The 18,417-nt window shown below is 42.1% G+C and overlaps 1 protein-coding gene across 1 annotated transcript in view; it reads right to left on the bottom strand.

Moving 5' to 3' along the window:
* Positions 1-18,417, bottom strand: part of HIBADH (3-hydroxyisobutyrate dehydrogenase) — a 157,760-nt gene that overhangs the window by 3,990 nt on the left and 135,353 nt on the right. The window lies entirely within an intron of this gene.

Below are 18,417 nucleotides of genomic sequence, written 5' to 3'. Positions count from 1 at the left end.
ACACTAGAAATATGGTATTCAGCTGAAAGTTCTAAATATATGTAAAAATAAAAAAATAAAATAAAAAATGTACAGATCACATGAGATAAAAGGAACTACTGTTGAAGGCTCACTTACCAAAAGTCCTCATGTATGTTGGGTCCCTGCAAATACTCTAAAACACCAAGAAACTGGACTTCACTCTTCAATCCCTCGCCAATCCAGTGCTATCAGTCCTGGCAGTCTTTACATTCAAGCTGCCAAAATTGACGAGCCATACCGTGATCACTGCAGCCAATCAGTGGCCTCAGCAGCCATGTGCCATACTTATTAGCCAGCAGTATGGCAGGTGACTGCTGAGGCCACTGACTGCACACTGCCAGCAATGACATACCACACCAACGCATGATCACTGCAAACAAAGATTGGGGTGGACCTCCAAAATGACTGCACCGGATTAGCACAGGATTGAAGAGGTCACTAGTGACTTGTAGCTATTTTGTAATGCTGGAGTATTTACTACTACTAGTGGTTGTCTGAAAGTTTAAACCTGGATAAAGGTACAGTGGATAATTTATACAGAAACTGCACCAATCTTTTTCATGGGTTGAGTCGAGTTTTGTAGCTCAGCCCCATTTAAGTGAGTGGGTCTAAGCTGCAATAAGCAAAACTACTTTGTAAAGGTCATCTTTTTCATGGGTGATGTTGGTTTGTGGCAGATGACTTGAAGAACATCTGCCACCATGATCAACCCTATAAAACCAGAAATACTGCGTGGTAGCGTTGATCATGGTGACTAAAATGGGCCATTTCTCTCTGCAATCAGTATTACCATTGCAGAGAAATGCTTATTTTTAGTTATATGTTCAGAGCTAGACCCTCGGAGCACAGCTTCACCTCCACCTCTCCCCGTTGCCACTCCTCCCAGTGAGATTGACAGGGCCAGGTGTCCTCATTACCCTGATGCCTGGCCCTGAAAGCTTGTGGATCTCATGCCGTCATCGCTGCTCCCAGATCTTCACTGCTCATGTGTCGCAGGCGCGAGATTTTAGGGCAGTGAGGAGGGCTGTCACTGTCAATCTCAATGAGAGGGGGAGTGGCGGAGGTAAAGCGATGCTCTGTGTATCTAAGCCAGCCCCTTGGTGCTCTGAGCACCTCATTTGCATATATTGTAACGAGAAATAAGCAATTCGGTAATACCATTGCAGAGCTATGCTTAATTAAACAGGGTTGATCATTGAGACAGATGCCCTTTAAAGTCAGGATAGAAAATGGGGTTAGGTTGTATTTCACCATAGTACATATGACATGCAGGCTTTTTATTGTATGTGGCATTCAATTACTGTGAATTAAAAAAATATAAACACCAAACACAAGTAAAATCAAAGAGGGGAAAAACAACATCCAAACATAAAACGCAAGCACTTCCTATACCCACAGAAACAGGGCTGGAAAAGTACACTAATAGCAAAGTAAAACTGCCAGTTAACAGTTTACAAGATCCTATCCAGATAACGTTCTCCTTGTACAGTTCTTACATATGCTCATTATTAAATCTTCATTAAACTGTGCTGCCCAGGAAGCAGTTTACATGGAGATGTGACATATGGTCTCCTTCTATTTGCAGACATGCGCTAGGAGTTCTGGGTCAACTGCTGATAAGGTTACTGATCCTAATAAAACAAAGCTTGGCCATGCAGAAACATCATTTGTTCTACCGCTAGGATTATGGCATAAATTCATGTTCATTGCAGCCAAGAAATTACATTTCAGAATGTATCCTCTGCTAATGCAAATAATAAGACCATTTAAGCAATTTTAGCAAAAAAACTGTGATTAGCACTGTAGAACTGATACGATGGGTATGAATCCAGTCAAGCCACTTTTGCATTTTTGTTAAAGGGTTTCTGTCACCTGAAAAATGGGTATTAAGCTGGCTGACATACGGTAAGCGATGTGCTAATGTAAGCTGAACATAACTATATTTAGGCCCGTCGCTAACAGACAGGCAAAACAAGCAATTGCTTGGGGCCCCGAGCTGGTTGGGGCCCCGAGCTGGCCCGGGGCCAAGCAGAGCCGGTGCTTGTTTTGCGGCTGAGTAACTCAGAAGATCCGATGGTATATTCTAACCCCCAGGCGTTCCCATGGTGACGGGGACGCTTGACTGGGGGTTAGAATATACCATCGGATCTGAGTTTTACGAGCTCAGTGAGATCGTAAAAACTCAAATCCGATGGTATATTCTAACCTCCAGGCGTTCCCATGGTGACGCTTGCCTGGTGGTTAGAATATACAGGGCCACGCCGCTCACAGCAGTAAATTTATAAACTAATCAGTAACTACTTTAACTTTAATCATTGCTCATTGCTGAGCTCTTTACTTGGATTATAATTTATTTGGATATGGGATATCTTACTTTGTCTTAGCTCCTCCGGTAATAGCAGGCAGTGCGGGGGGCGGCGCTCACTCACTGACGTCATGCGCCTGCTCCTCCCACTATTAAACTTGGGGCCCCCAAATTCCTTCAAACGGCCCTGACTATATTAGTGCCATCTCACCGCCTGCTGCCGTTCTTGAGAAAAACAAAGTTTCATAATATGCTAATTAGCCTCTAGGAGCAGGAAGGGGGCGTTGCCCCTGCTCCTAGAGGCTCCGTTCTTCCACCTCTGGCCACGCCATGCTACACTAGATTGACAGGGCCAGGCATCGTTCACCTCCTCCCGCTGGCCCTGTGGAGATCTCACGCAGTTCAGTATTCGGCGCAGGCGCAGTGAGGAAGCTGGCAGCTGGCGAGTGCCCTTCACTCACTGCGCAGGTGCAAGATTTACACTGCAGACAGGGCCGGAGGTAGGAGACCAACGCTTCCTGGCCCTGGTAATCTAGTGGCCCCCCCCCCCCCCTGCTCCTAGAGGATTAGCACATCGTTAATGTCAGCCAGCTTAATACCCATTTTACAGGTGACAGAAACCCTTTAAGTTGGTTTTACTCCTGCTCCTCAAAAACATTCTGAAATTTCCTAAAAAAGTTAATGGGGAATGAAAACATCCATTTCTAGCAACCGCTGATTTTAACTGGCCTCATACATTTAAACGGGTTGTCCAGGGATACATAATTTCTACAAGAGCCATATCTTTCAGTAGGGGAGGCAGACTGCTAGCACCTGTTAGAAATTATATATTTCCAGACAACTCCTTTAAAGATTTTAAAAAAATAATAAAAAAATTATATTATATCTATATAGGTAATAAATTAAGTGGATTATTTGAACTAATGTTTTGTACTTTCTTCCTTTCCCAATAGGGCTCATTTACATATCTCCAGCTTTTGGACTCTGTCCCCTCTGGATTTTTTATATAATTGATTCTATGGTTTGAAACCGGAATAAGCTGGGCCCCGTTTTAAAGAGGCTATCCAACCCTTTACAAGTGATAGCCTGTTCTCACGATAGGCCATCACTATCTAATTGGCAGGGGTCCGACACCCAGCACCCACACAATCAGCTGTTTTGTAGTAACTCCAGCACCTGAAGTTGGTGCTGAAACACACAGCTCCGTCTACTGCACAATAGATGGTGTTCTGGCGTTGACTTCCAGCCACAGAGCTACTGCAGAACAGCTGATCGTTGAGGGTGCAGGGTGTCAAAAACTCCGCCAATCAGATAGTCATGGCTTATACTAAGGATAGGCCATCACTTGGTAAAGGGTTGAACTGCCCCTTTAAGAAATATGGCAAGCTACAGTTTTTCAAGTGGGACCTTAAAGGGGTTGTGTCACTTTATCAAATGGCATTTATCATGTAGAGAAAGTTAACATGAGCCACTTACAAATGTATTATTATCATCTCCCGCCTAGACTACTGCAACACTCTCCTCTGTGGCCTTCCATCTAGCACCCTTCCAATCTATCCTCAACTCTGCTGCCGACTAATCCACCTCTCACCCTATTAATCCTATGCCTCTCCCCTCTGCTAATCCCTTCACTGGTTCCCCATTGCCCAGCGAATTCAGTTCAAAATACTAACAAATACATACAAGGCTGTCCACAACCTGTCCCATCCCTACATCTCTGAGCTACTTTCCCGATACATCCCCACACGCAATCTCCGATCCTCACAATACCTCCTTCTCTCCTCTCCTCTTATCGCCTCTTCCCACAATCGCCTCCAAGATTTCTCCCGTGCATCCCCCCACACTCTGGAACTCGCTACCCCAACATAGACTCTCACCTACAGTGGAATCCTTCAAAAGAAACCTAAAAACCCACCTCTTCAGACAAGCCTACAACCAGTGACCCTGCTGCCTCTATACCATGACCAACTTCACCCTCTCCTACTGTGTCCTTCTCCCATACCTCGTAGATTGTAAGCCCTCACGGGCAGGGCTCTCTCTCCTGCTGTACCAGTCTGTAACTCTTCTTGTTCATGCTTAGTGCAATTGTCTGTATTATGTATGTGCACCCCTTATCATATGTACAGCGCCATGGAATGAACGGCGCTTTAATAATAAATAATAATAATACAAATAATAATCCATATCGCTTCCTGGATTCATTTTGCTAAAACATTTTATACTGCTTGTTTCCACGGTTACAACCACCCTGCAAACCAACAGTAGTGGCCGTGCTTGCACATTAAAGTCAAAAGGGCTGACCACTCTGGTAGGCTCACATAGGTTGGTACTTTTTTTTATAGTGTGAAAGCATGGCCATAACTGATGGATTGCAGGGTGTGGTAACCATGGAAACGAGCAGTGTATAATGTGTTGGGAAAATGAATCCAGCCAGCAAAGGAGGCAATATGGATAACACCAATACATCAGTAAGTGCCTTGTATTAACTTTCTCTACATAATGAATGCTATTTGCTGAAGTGACACAACCCCTTTAAATTCAAAGTCTTTCTGAATGGTAAGGATGGTCTGGGCACCAGACAAACGATAAACTGGTAGGTTTTCTTATTTTTACACATGTGAAGAGAACAGATTCACAGACACAGGCCTGGAAATTATATGAGCCAGGAGCATAGCTATATGGGTGCAGAGGTACAGGGGTTCCATCCACAGTCTGGAACCTGAGGGGCCACATCAGAAGATATCAGAAGATACTGGCCATACAAATTACACAGCTGTCAACTGGACACTCATTTGGCCAACAGCTTTCTCTCCCGACCGCCAAAACATACTTTGCACGCTTGGCAAACCTTTTCTGTGTTGTGAAGGAGGAGAAAGCTGCTGTCAAGACACCTCTTACAGTGGCTTATCTTCCCTAGAACAAAAGGATCAGGCACTTTAACTACCCGGTGCTATCTCCGCCAACTTCTCTGCCACTGGAGGAAGAGTTGGGAGGCCACCATACACATTAGATCTAATCTAATCTAAGATCACATTACATCTTCCTTCTTCCACTTCACTTAAAGAGTGCCACTCATTTGTGTATTTATTCACAGGGCCAGAGTTATGAGGGTGGCATTCTGGGTGACCAAATACTGTTCTCTCTAGTTTCTAAAATGGCTGTCTATGGGTGCAATTTCCTAATACCAGTATGAAGAGCAGCTCTTGAGAACGTGTTCCAATAACGAAAACACTAATTTAAGGCCATATGTATGTACTATTAATTTTGCCCATGTATTGTTTGGGCAGTGATTTTCATGGGAGAACTTTATGTAAAGTATTCTTCTACTAGAGGATTTTTTTTTAATTACATGAACTGAATTACAGTATGTTTTTTTCTTTGTATGTATGTGAACTTTTCTACAAGCTGCATTACCTGCCTATGACCGTACAACCGATTCTAACCATGACAACGCATTGGCTTCTGAATAAAGGCTAAATAACTGCCTTTCCATTACTCTATTAAAATCTGTAACAAGTATTTAATTTCAAGCTGTCAAATAAACTGTATGGTATCTCATCCCTGTAAAGACATGCAACCAACAATTATACCTACACTTCTATGCGCTGAACGACTAAGCATCTAGCTAATAGGGATTCCAGATCAATACAACTAAAACATATTGAATGCTAAATCTACGCTGGAAAAATTAATAAATGTCACCATTAACTGGGTATTTCAAGCTTCACAACATATTCAAAGAACCGTAAACCGCAGCAGTCCTGAATCTGATGAATTTGTTTTTTTTTTTACATTTTCATCAGTTTTTTTTGAGAATCGCAAGATGATAATAATAGGGGCCATGTATCAATAAAGTCCTTTGTACAATACTTACTAACTTGTCATAGGACACAATATACTTCAAATGACATGGATGAAGTTATGATTGACATACAGTATTTTTGGACTATAAGACTCAATTTTTTTAGAAGGAAAAAATCTTGCTTAAAAGTCCCTGCATCTTATAGCCTGTAATCAGGCAGCTCCAGCAGTGCCAGACTCCTCTGACTGCTTCCCTAATGATCTGGCAGAGCATTCATAAAGCACTTTGCTGGATTATTAAGATAAGTGCGCTCCTGCACACTTTCTCTCTGCTTGACACAAAGTTGGTGTGGAGTGCAAGAAGGCTGAAAGATCGTTCAGCTAATGGAGAGGACTGTGAGAAACAGCTTCCTCCCGATGTTGAAGGTTGCCAGGCCCGAGGGGGGGGGGGGTGTGGAATATATAAAAGCCCTGACTTAGTGTAGGTAAAGGATCTTTGATGGTGGGAGCAGTCAGACCAATAAGAAGAAGAGGACTACCCAGTGGGTATTGTACTGTACACTGTAAATTGTGATGCTGATACTCCTATCATGTGACCACAGGCACCATTGCTGTTTGTTTTAAAGGTCAATAGATTACACACAGGGGTTAACAGGAGCTGACCAAACCAAACCAGTGACGTAACTAGAACTGACTGGACCACAGCAAATTTATGAATGCCTCCACCCCCCGCAAGCCCTTCCTCCCGTGCAACCCTCACTCCTGTGGCTAGTCAAGGTAGCTCTCTCAGACCAGGCAGTGGCTCAGTCCATTTCCTACATGTATATACTGTATGTCATGTCACTTTATATAATGTTATTGTATAATACTGTTGATCAGCCCCTGACAAAATCTCTCAGCCCTCCACCCGGGTGGGCCCCTTCTGAGTTTGGTCCCCATAGCAGCTGTGTTCCCTGCTTCCACTTCCTGCTATTACCCCCTCTACACTAAGACCCAAAGTGAGTTACATTGACCCCTTCAGAGAACACCAAGAACACCAATGTGCAATCAACCAATATGACCCCCACCGATCACTGGAATAAAGCTGCAGTACCGCTATGGTCTGCTAGGTTTGTTTTCTTAGCACTGATGCTACTTTATCCTAGCAATCGGTGGGGATCAAAGTGGTCAGACCAACACCAAACGACCACAATTAGATGCTCTTTAACCCCACAATTAGAACCTACTGAAGGAATTTTCTATAAGGGGTATTCCTATCTGAGACATTGATGGCATATAGCTAGGTGTGGGTTCCACCTCCCCAGAGCAGGGCCCCTGAGTAAAGGAGAGTACACCACATATGTGGTGTGCTCTCTATTCACTGCTATGGGAGTTCCAATGGGCCCCCCAAAGTGAAAGAGAGCACACTGCAAATGATCGGCTATTTCTGGCAGTCCCATAGCTGAGAATAGAGAGGTGGCCATGCATACACTTTGGGCTCTTCATTCATTGCCATGGTACTTCTGAAAGTAGACAAGTGCGCTCGCTCTGCTATTTTCAGAAGTCCCATAGCAGTGGATGGAGAGCATGCTGCACATGTGTTATCTGCTCTCCTTTACTTCAGGGGTCCTATTCTGGAGATAGGAGCAGGTACCAGAGGTGGCACCTACCTGACACTGATGGCATATCCTAGTGATCATGCCATCAATGTCTGAAATGGGCCAACCCCTTCAATGACACTGGCACACTAAGCCATCAATCTCTTGCCAAAACTCGCAAGGTAAAAATGGTAGGTATGAGGAGGAGGCTTCTATTCTAGTTTCTGGTACGGGAGTCGAGAAAAGAAGCAGGGTAGTGCCACCTATGGCAAAAAAAATCTGCAGCTAGAATAGAGAACACGCTTCTTTGTTTACAGCAAGAAACACTGGGTAGAGCATAATGACAAAGCCATTTCTGCCTCCTCTAAGTTTCCTTTTCCACTGACATTTGGCGCCTAAGGATCAGTTTATTTTAATTTTGTTTGCCGTCAGCCATGGAACCTTTTACATCTGAAGATCCTGCTAACCCGGCACAGCTTCATCAACAACAAATAAATACCACAAGAAAAATAAATTGTTAGCGTTGAAGGAGATGATGCCAGCAGGGAAAAAAAACAACAAAAAACAAATCTCGACACAGAGTTTTACCAATTAATTATCAAGCTAAAAATTTACTGGATGCCACTGGGTAGACTCCAATAAAGCACGTCAGCTTAGACTCGCAAGTTTTCAGTATGACATATCCCCACTAAATGCTTATTTTCTTCTGAAAACCTGTACGGTGTTAAGCCCTTCTTTGAAAGCAAGTGTACCATTAAAAGAGCAAGCAGGAAGCATTTTGCATTTCATCTTTTTCTGTATTCTTCCTACTGGTTTCCACATAACTGACAGGGAAAATTAGACATGGTATTAAAATCAGTTACTGAAGTCCTCTGTCTTCCTCTAAGACCAAAGCATGTAATGGTCTAAAGCCGGCTGGAATATAATTGTCATTCAGTACGAGCCTTTCCTAGAAAGTCATGCTTCATTGGAGAAGACTGAGTTTCCATTTGAAATCAACAAATTAATCCGAGACAGGTATCTGAAAGGGCAAGTTTAATAGGAAGCAGCTACTGGGCTCTCAACCATGATAAAATGTTATTGCTGTTCCCCTGTAAATTGGCTGGGAACATATGATACTTTCTGCATAAGAGGCCCATTGCTGTTCGAGAGATATACTGCTGAAGCTATCAAAATGATGACAGTCTGTCAGTCCCCATAATAGGCTGCCAATGGCTTTGCTGTGTGCGCGCTACTGTTTACAATTGGGAACATTCTCCCAGCAGTAATAAAAATAACATAAAAGAAAGCCATTATTGTTACAAAATATGAAATAAAACACTGAACCGCTTGTCACTATTTCAATGAGGAAAAAATCGGAATAGTGGGAATACGGTAAAGCTTACTTTTTTCCACGCTTTGATTTTAATATTATGCGTAGGTTGGATATAATCACAATATATACGTATAAGACACTGACACAGAGATTTAAAAGCAGTAATCATACCACAATTCTGCATCCCCCATGTCCACTACCATAAGGTGTAAAGGGGGCCATACACATTAGCCAAAAGTTTATCAAAATGGACAATTTCAACCAAGACATTCGTTTGGGTGAAATTTAACAATGAACGATCGTTTTGAACAACTGATAGACCATTATTGTCTGAAAAGAAGTCAGCCATGTTTAATATATTCCTCCGTTAATCAGACAAAAGTTTTTTCGTTCAAGGATAGATCATTCATAGACGTTCCACCTTGGAACGTTACTTTTTGTAATCATGAGCTCAACTGAATGTCCTCCTGGGGACTGGAATTAAACAGAAGTGTTACCTTTGACTAAGGGTCCATTCATACATCCGTATGTGTTTTGTGGATCCACAGATCTAAAAAACACGGACACCGGCAATGTGCGTTCCGCATTTTGCGTACCGCACATCGCCGGCACTATAATAGAAAATGCCTAATCTTGTATGCAATTGCGGACAAGACTAGGACATGTTCTATTTTTTCGGGAACAGAATTGCGGACCCGGAAGTGTGGATCCGAATTTCCGGATCCGGACAGCACATAGTGTGGCCCTATAGAAATGAATAGGTCCGCAATTCCGTTCCGAAAAATGCGGAACAGAATTGCGGACGTGTGAATGGAGCCTAAAGGTGGATTTACCTGCCCAATATCCATGCAGATTATGGAGAATGAACGTTCCTGCAAACGCTCGTTCCCGACAACTAGCTGTCTAAATGTGCCACAGGTCATTCGATGAATGAGCAAAACTCTTGTTCACCAGGTGATCCTACGGTTTGTTCAGGCAAGTAAATGATTTCTGGGCAGCAGATCATGCGGTCTAAACAGCAATCTGCTGCCCAGGACGAGCGATGTAAATGCAGCTTTCTTCTTCAATAAACCAGCAGCTGACTGTCAGGAAGGAACGCTTCCGTACCGATAATAGGCTGCTCCTCGCCTGTGTAAACCCAGCTTAAGTGGCTGCAAAGCCATCAAATTTAATTTGCAATATATGTTTATTACCTTTTGCAGTTTTCACTTATCTTTCTTATCTTTTTGCTAGTAAGGCTGAAAAAAGGCATCATAAATATTATCAAGGTAAACCTATAACCCTACATTGTGGATCCAGTGAAAAGCAAAAATCTCTTATGAGAGGTTGATATTAGTGAGAAAATGCTGACTCAAAACGTGACAAGTCATAATAAATCCTCAGATCAATGACCCATCTCAAGAAATCTAGTCCTCTAACTTGTAATATTATATCATTTTCAAGCTCCTCTTGAACGCCTTCATTGAATCAACCATCACAAGATCCTGTGGCAGTCTTGTTAGAATAGACAGCATTCTCCAGATTTCTTATTAAATGCTTTTTTTTTTTTTTTATTGAAAATAAGTCATCCAACTGAAGCCAAAGCAACTTTTTAGGCTACAATGAGTCACAAAGTTTCCAAATACTTTTACTAAGGCTAGTTGATAAAACAGTGGGTGTTCCTCCCCCCATTTTATTATATATTTGAATACTTAAAGGGAACCTGTCACCGGGATTTTGTGTATAGAGCTGAGGACATGGGTTGCTAGATGGCTGCTAGCACATCCGCAATACCCAGTCCCCATAGCTCTGTGTGCTTTTATTGTGTAAAAAAAAAAACCGATTTGATACATATGCAAATTAACCTGAGATGAGTCCTGTACGTGAGATGAGTCAAGGACAGGACTCATCTCAGGTTAATTTGCATATGTATGAAATCAGGTTTTTTTACACAATAAAAGCACACAGAGCTATGGGGACTGGATATTGCGGATGTGCTAGTGGCCATCTAGCAACCCATGTCATCAGCTCTATACCCAAAATCCCGGTGACAGGTTCCCTTTAAAGAGTTCCCATTAAGAACGTTTATCATTAACCCCAGGCTCATCTGCCGCTTCATTCAGGCTTGTACTCAATGCTGGATTGTCAGGAACATAGTCCTAGCCACCATGCGAGTTAAAGTGGTGGAGATCCCAGCAATCATATACTTAATCACTTAGCTTACGTGAGAATAATAACAAGCTTTTTTCATACAGTGCCAATATATTCTGTACCATGTTACAATTTAGTGGGAACATACACAATGTAAATCAGACATTACAGGGTAACTAATTAATAATTCAAACAATAGGAATGAGGACCATGCTCGCAATAAGGATGACACAAGAGGTAAAGGAGCTTGTTTTGTACAATGGTCCAGACATCTCATACTCAATAGGGTAGTGCACATATAACTGCATGAGCCAGCCACCTGGCAATATCTGTAGGTATACAGATATAAAGTGCATTCGGTTCAATGAATGTCGGGGGTGAGGTTCTGAAGAAAAATGATAAACTGATGAGTCCGTTTATAAAATGTGATAGGCCTGCCTAAAAATTTTTTTTTTTACAGCATGCTTAAAAAACTGTAATCGGATTGTCTGGGGTAGCACATTCCACAGAACTGCTGCAGCACAAGAAATGTCAGGAGTGGGAGATTTAGATCATGGAGGGTGAAACTCTTAGATGGTTGGCAAGGCATGGAGCATTGTGGTAGACAAAAATAAGGGAGAAGATGTAAGAAAGGCCAGCACTGTGGATAGCTTGGTGGGGGAAAGCTATAAGTATAAACTGAATTCTAAAGTGAATGGGCAATCAATGCAGGCATAGAGTAGAGGCTGGTGTAGAAACGGGACAGAAAGAGGAGCCTGGCTGCTAGATGCAAGTGACAGGAAGGACGACCATTAGTAATAAGTTAAAGGGGTTGGCCCATCTAACACTGGCTAGGATATGCCACCAATGTCAGATAGGTGTGGGTCCCACCTCTAGGACCCGCACCCATCTCTAAAACGAGGTCCCCAAAGTGAACGAAGGCACACAGCACAAGCGTGGCCACCCTCCATTCACTTCTATGGGAGTGCCAAAAAATTCCCAGAACTCCCACAGAGGTAAATGGAGAGGTGGCCATGCTTGCACCGTGCACTCTCCATTCACTTCTGTGGGAGTTCAGGAAATGGCTGAGCACACTTGCTCGACTCTTTTCGGAATTCCTATAAACGTGAATGGAGATCAGGCTGCACATGCGAGGTGCGTTCTCCTTCACTTTAGGAGCCCCCGTTCTAGAGACAGGAGCAGGTCCCAGAGGTAAGACCTGCACCTACATGACATTGGTGGCCTATCCTAGCTATAGGCTACCAATGTGCGAGATGCGCCAACCCCTTTGAAGAAATCAAGAGGAGGACAAATCAAATAAACAATAAGACTTTTGACTATTTCCAAATAAGTCCCCCCTACTGATATGTCTGTTTTAGTAACTATATGTATTCCCCAAATGAAAACAATTCTTGAAAATATGTTCTTAGAACTCTCAATGTGTCTTTCTTCAGTCATTCCTACTAGAAATGTTTTAAAATTGTAAAATTACAACTGGATGTTACCCTACACCTTGTCAAAGGGGTGTGTCCCTATATAACTGACACTGGAAGCATGATTGACACTGTCAGTCGGTAGGGAAACATCTGCAATGGGTAACACCCAACTGGCAATTTATACAGTTTATTTAGGCTACTTTCACATCTGAGTTGTGCTGTCCGGTTTTGAGATCCGGCACAGGGTCTCAAAACCGCAGCACAATGCTTCCATTTTGTCCCCATTCATTGTCAATGGGGACAAAACTGAAAATAATATGGAACTAGAAAAAAAACGGAACTGAAAAAAACGGAACTGAAAAAAAAAAAAACGGAAATGGAAGGAGGAGGATTCGGCACCAAAAACCATGTAAGTCAATGGTCGCCGGATCCATTTTTGTTTTTACCGGTTTCGTCATTTTCAATATAATACAACCAGGTCCGTTCTGAATGGATGCAGCCGGTTGTATTATTCAAACGGATGCGTATTCCTGTGGTTTTGAGATCCCGTGCCGGATCTCAAAACCAGACAGCAAAAACGCAGATGTGAAAGAAGCCTTACTCCAGAATTGTTATATCATGGGAAATCTATCTATTGACTAAAGCAGACATGTCAGGAGAGGGGTTCTTCTAAAATTATTTTGACAAAAAACAATTAATATAGCAAAGAGAGAAAAGTGTGCTAGCATTATGGAACCAGTTGTTGAACCATATTGAACTAGAAAACATCATCACACTTGGCCCTGTCAAAGTGCAGAGGGTTAAGCAGTTGCAGAGAGAGAACAGCCTCTAAGTGTAATGGCAACGCCCCCGTTGCTCCTAGAGGCTCATTTGTATATATTAAAACATCATTTTTCTCAGCAATGCGGGGACATATGAACATGGGACCAACACAGATGCCTTCAGCTGCCAAGTGCACATGGAACAGGTCAGCCAGTTTGATAGATACAGATCTACTGACCGATGTCCTTTAATTTTTATGAAGTTATGTTACATTTAGAACCTTTTTGTGGAGGTATAATTGTTGCACTGGGTCCAGAGGTACAAGTTATATCTTTTCCATAATTTATTAAAATATCATTATAAACCTTCGAAGAAACACCCAATTAATAATTATTAGAAAGATAGGGAAATAAATATATATTCTGGGCAGGAAAGTATTGGCTGCGTTTACTTTTCTCATAGATACACTCCCACAACTTGCTACCACTCAATTTTACAGTGTTAAGGATATTGATAATCCAATTACCACTGATGCAAAACAAATTTCTATTTTATCTCAATTACATTTTGACAAGGTAATAGCGCAGGATAGTTTACCAACTACACACTTCAATAAAACCTCAATTTCCAGAATGTTAATTAATAGACAGTCTAAGTATGAAATATAAACAGCCATCAGTGTTTCTGTGCTGTACATATTAATCGTCAAGGCAAAATGCCATAATAAGAAAAGAAAAGTCAAAGAAACTACAATGAGAAAAGCTCTGCGGCAGCCGATACGTGGAAACTCAGAATCCACATATGGCTGTATTTCTTGCCTTCCAGATCTTACACAGAGATCAAGGTATAGATAAAAAATAAGGTTTTGGGCCATACTAATCAAAAATAACTTTCTGAATAGTGCAAACTTTTTTTAACCCCTTAACAATGCAGCCAATTTTTTTTATTTTCCTCCCCGCCCTCTAATAACAGTAACTCTACTTTTTAGTCACATAGGTGTATGAGGACTTGTTATTTTGCGGGACCAGTTGTATTTTTTTAAGAGCATAATTTAATTTATCCTTTCATTCAGTAAAAAACAGGAAAAAAAAAAACTACTTTGGGGAGAAGCTAAAAACAAACACGCAGTTTCACTACTTTTATAAGTAGTTTGTTCAAGGATCACTGTGCACTAAAAACGATGATATTTTATTGATCGGATCAGGTCCATAAGGCTAGGTCTAAGCGATGACATTTCTCGCCACACTTTTTATGATAGTCTATGGTGTCGCACTGTGGCTGCGACGTGACAGTCGAAAAAAATCCAAAAAATGGATTTTTCTGCAACTGTCGCGTCGCAGTCACAGCATGTCGCAGTGTGACACCATAGACTATCATTATAAAAATTGTTGTGTGACATTGGTGCGACAAAATGTCGAGCGACACATGTTGCAGTGTAGTTGCGCGACACATGTCGTCGTGTAAACCTAGCCTTACAGCAATACCAAACCTGTGTACACTTATTAACAAAATAATAAGGAAACAAGGAACAAAAGGGAGTTGTTAAATTTGAATGACACTTTCTATGTGTGAATGTAATGATGATATATGTAAATGATTACAATATTGGAGCAAAAGGATAAGTTTATTGGGGACAACTGTACAATTGAAAGTCTGGATAAAAGGTGAGATACAGTGGAACATGGAGGCATACAGGTTCTATACAGTATCCTGCTGCACATTTGCCCACAGACGTTGCAGCTCAGCCTGTAAATTCTGCACACTTGTGGGTTGTCAAAGCAGGGGTCCAAGCTAGTCCTATAAATGCTCAATTGGCGATAAATTTGGTGACTTAGCAGGCCAAGTTAGTGGCGAGGCGACACATGTGGCCGCAGGATGTCCTGCACATATCACTGAGCTGTGTCCCTCATATCACTACTATGGATCACTGAAGGTCATATGTGATGGCTCTCCAGATCATCACGCCAGCAGTTGGGGCAGTGTATCACTTAATAGCAAAGGCAGGATTGAAGCGTTCATCACAAGGCCTCTATACTACAACCCAACCATCGTCGTCGGATTCCAAACAGAACTTGGATTTGTCGCTAAAGACGATACGTTTCCAGTCCGTAGTAGTTCAGGTTTCTCATTCACGACACCACTGCAAATAAGGGCATGTAATGGGCACCATGATTCAAAATTTTCTACTGCTAAGTGACTGGAAATGGTCAGGGCAGACACTGGGGTGTATGATGAAGGTGTAAACATTGTCTGTGGGAGCTGCTCATGCTTGTCGGTGGATCAAACAATCCTCTCTACTGGTGGTGTCTGGGCCATCCAGAGCTGGTTCGTCGTGTGTGTGTGTGTTCCTTCACGTCCTCACTGAGTACATCAAAGAGGCATGTCTAGCAGATCTCTCACAAGAGATACCTTACCCAAAAGTAGCCTCTGAGAAACTTTTTATAGGGCAGCAGGGGAAGCACTTTTAAGGTCCGGCTATACGGTGACATGTGTAGCGTGACATTTCATGTAATGCATTTCAATGGTGTCGCAAAAAGGCATGTCACAACTGCGACGCTACAGTTGCAAAAAATCCATCCACATAGCGACATCAATGTCGCCAGACCCCTTTGTGTTGCGTGAAACATGACGCCGTGCAGACAGACTCTTAGGCTGGGTTCACACGGGCGTTGCGGGAAAACGCACAATTTTTCAGCGCGAGTGCAAAGTGTTTTAATGCGTTTTGCACACACGTGAGAAAAATCTGAATGTTTGGTACCCAGACTTCTTCACAGAAGTTCGGGTTAGGGATCGGTGTTGTGTAGATTTTATTATTTTCCCTCATCATGGACCATGTGATGAGCGCAGTGACGTCACCAAAGGTCCTTTTCCTCCCAGGTCCTCAAACAAGAAGAAAGACGACGAGCCGGGCTGCGCGAACAAGTGGATGAGGCGAGTTAAATTTTTATTTTTTTAACCCCTCCATCCCTAATTTACTTAGCATTCTGTATTAAGAATGCTATTATTATCCCTTATAACCATGTTATAAGGGAAAATAATAAAGATCGGGTCCCCATTCCAATCGTCACCTAGCAACCATGCGTGAAAATCGCTCCGCATCCGCACTTGCTTGCGATTTTCACGCAGCCCCATTCACTTCTATGGGGCCTGCGTTGCGTGAAAAACGCACAATATAGAGCATGCAGCGATTTTCACGCAACGCACAAGTGATGTGTGAAAATCACCGCTCATCTGAACAGCCCCATTGAAGTGAATGGGTCCGGTTTCAGTGTGGGTGCAATGAGTTCACCTCACGCATTGCACCCACGTGGAATTCTCACCCGTGTGAAAGGGGCCTTAAGCCCTCTTGTGGCGAGACCCAGTGTCTAATCAGACCACAGCTGTAATCATTTACATATTTGCTGCATGCTTATTTTTTTTAATCAACAAGTGTACTTTTTCTTATGCTTTACTATTTAAAAAAAAATATGGAAAAAAACTAAAAATAAATAAATTGATTTGTGTTGTCATGTTCTTACACCCGCAACTTTTTTATATTTATATATAGTTACATAGTTGATACGGTTGAAAAAATACATAAGTCCATCAAGTTCAACCAAGGGATAGGTGGGGACGCGAATCCCAGAAGGAAGTGAGACTTAGATTTCTACACGTTTTCATAACCATTAATGTCATTTACTTTAAAGAATCATTTAAACCCTTTTTAAAATGGAACTGCTGTGACCACGTCCTGAGGAAGTCTATTCCACAGATTGACAGTTATTACAGTAAAGAAGCTTTGACGCTTCTGGAGACTGAACTTTTTCTTCAGTCGGAGGCAGTGCCCCTTGTCTTTTGAGCACATTTTACATGGAACAGTTTTTCACCGTATTTTTTGTATGGCCCATTTATATACTTGTACAGGTTAATCATGTCCCCCCTTAGACGTCTCTTCTCAAGACTAAATAAATTCAATTATTTTAATCTTTCTTCATAACTAAGACCCTCCATGCCCCTTATCAGTTTAGTCGCTCTCCTCTGTACTTTTGCCAGCTGCAGTGCGTCCTTTCTATGTACTGATGCCCAGAACTGGACTGCATATTCCAGATGAGGCCGCACCAACTCTTTGTAAAGTGGTAGTATTTCATCCCTGCCCTGGGAGTCCATGCCTCGTTTAAAGCATGACAATATCCTGGTGGCCTTAGAAGCAGCTGATTGACATTGAATGCTGTTATTTAATCTACGATCTACAAGGACACCCAAATCCTTCTCTATAAGGGACTCTCCCAGTGTGACATCACCTAGGACATTTGAATCACGGAGATTATTACTACCAAAATGCATAACTTTACATTTATCCACATTGAACCTCATTTGCCAAGTTGATGCCCAATCACTCAGAGCGTTCAAGTCAGCTTGTAGTTTGCGGACATCTTTCATAGACTTACAGTACTACATAGCTTAGTCTCATCTGCAAAAATAAATATGGTGCTATTAATCCCGTCCTCAATATCATTAATAAATAAATTAAATAATAAAGGACCCAGCACTGAACCTTGGGGTACACCACTTACAACCCGGGACCATTCTGAATAGGAATCATTGACCACAACTCTCTGGACGCGTTCCTTCAGCCAGTTTTCAATCCAATACTTTACGAGCCTATAGGTCTATAATTACCTGTGGAGGACCTAGGTCCTTTTTTGAATATGGGCACCACATTTGCCTTGCGCCAATCACTTGGCACTGGACCAGTACCTAGAGAATCTTAAAAAATTATAAACAGGGGCACAGCAATGACTGACCTGAGCTCTTTAAGTACTCTTGGGTGTAATCCATCTGGACCCGGAGCCTTGTTTATATTTACCTTATTTAACTTATCTTGAACCATATTTACAGTTAGCCAATTGAGTATATTACTGGATGTACTAACAGCCCCAGCACCACGGACATCAGCTCCTTTCTTTTCTTTTGTATATACAGAGCTAAAAAAACCATTTAGTAACTTTGCCTCTTCCTTATCTTCAGTGACTACCCCCCCCCCCCCCCCTTTACCATTATTTAGGGACCTACCTGCTCAGACCTTGTTTTTTTAGCATTTATATTATTAAA

This window comes from Bufo bufo, chromosome 5 (genome assembly GCF_905171765.1).
Source record: "Bufo bufo chromosome 5, aBufBuf1.1, whole genome shotgun sequence".
NCBI classification, from domain to species: domain Eukaryota; kingdom Metazoa; phylum Chordata; class Amphibia; order Anura; family Bufonidae; genus Bufo; species Bufo bufo.
The sequence above is the reverse complement of the archived record's forward strand: the minus strand, read 5'-3'. Positions and strand labels throughout refer to the sequence as shown.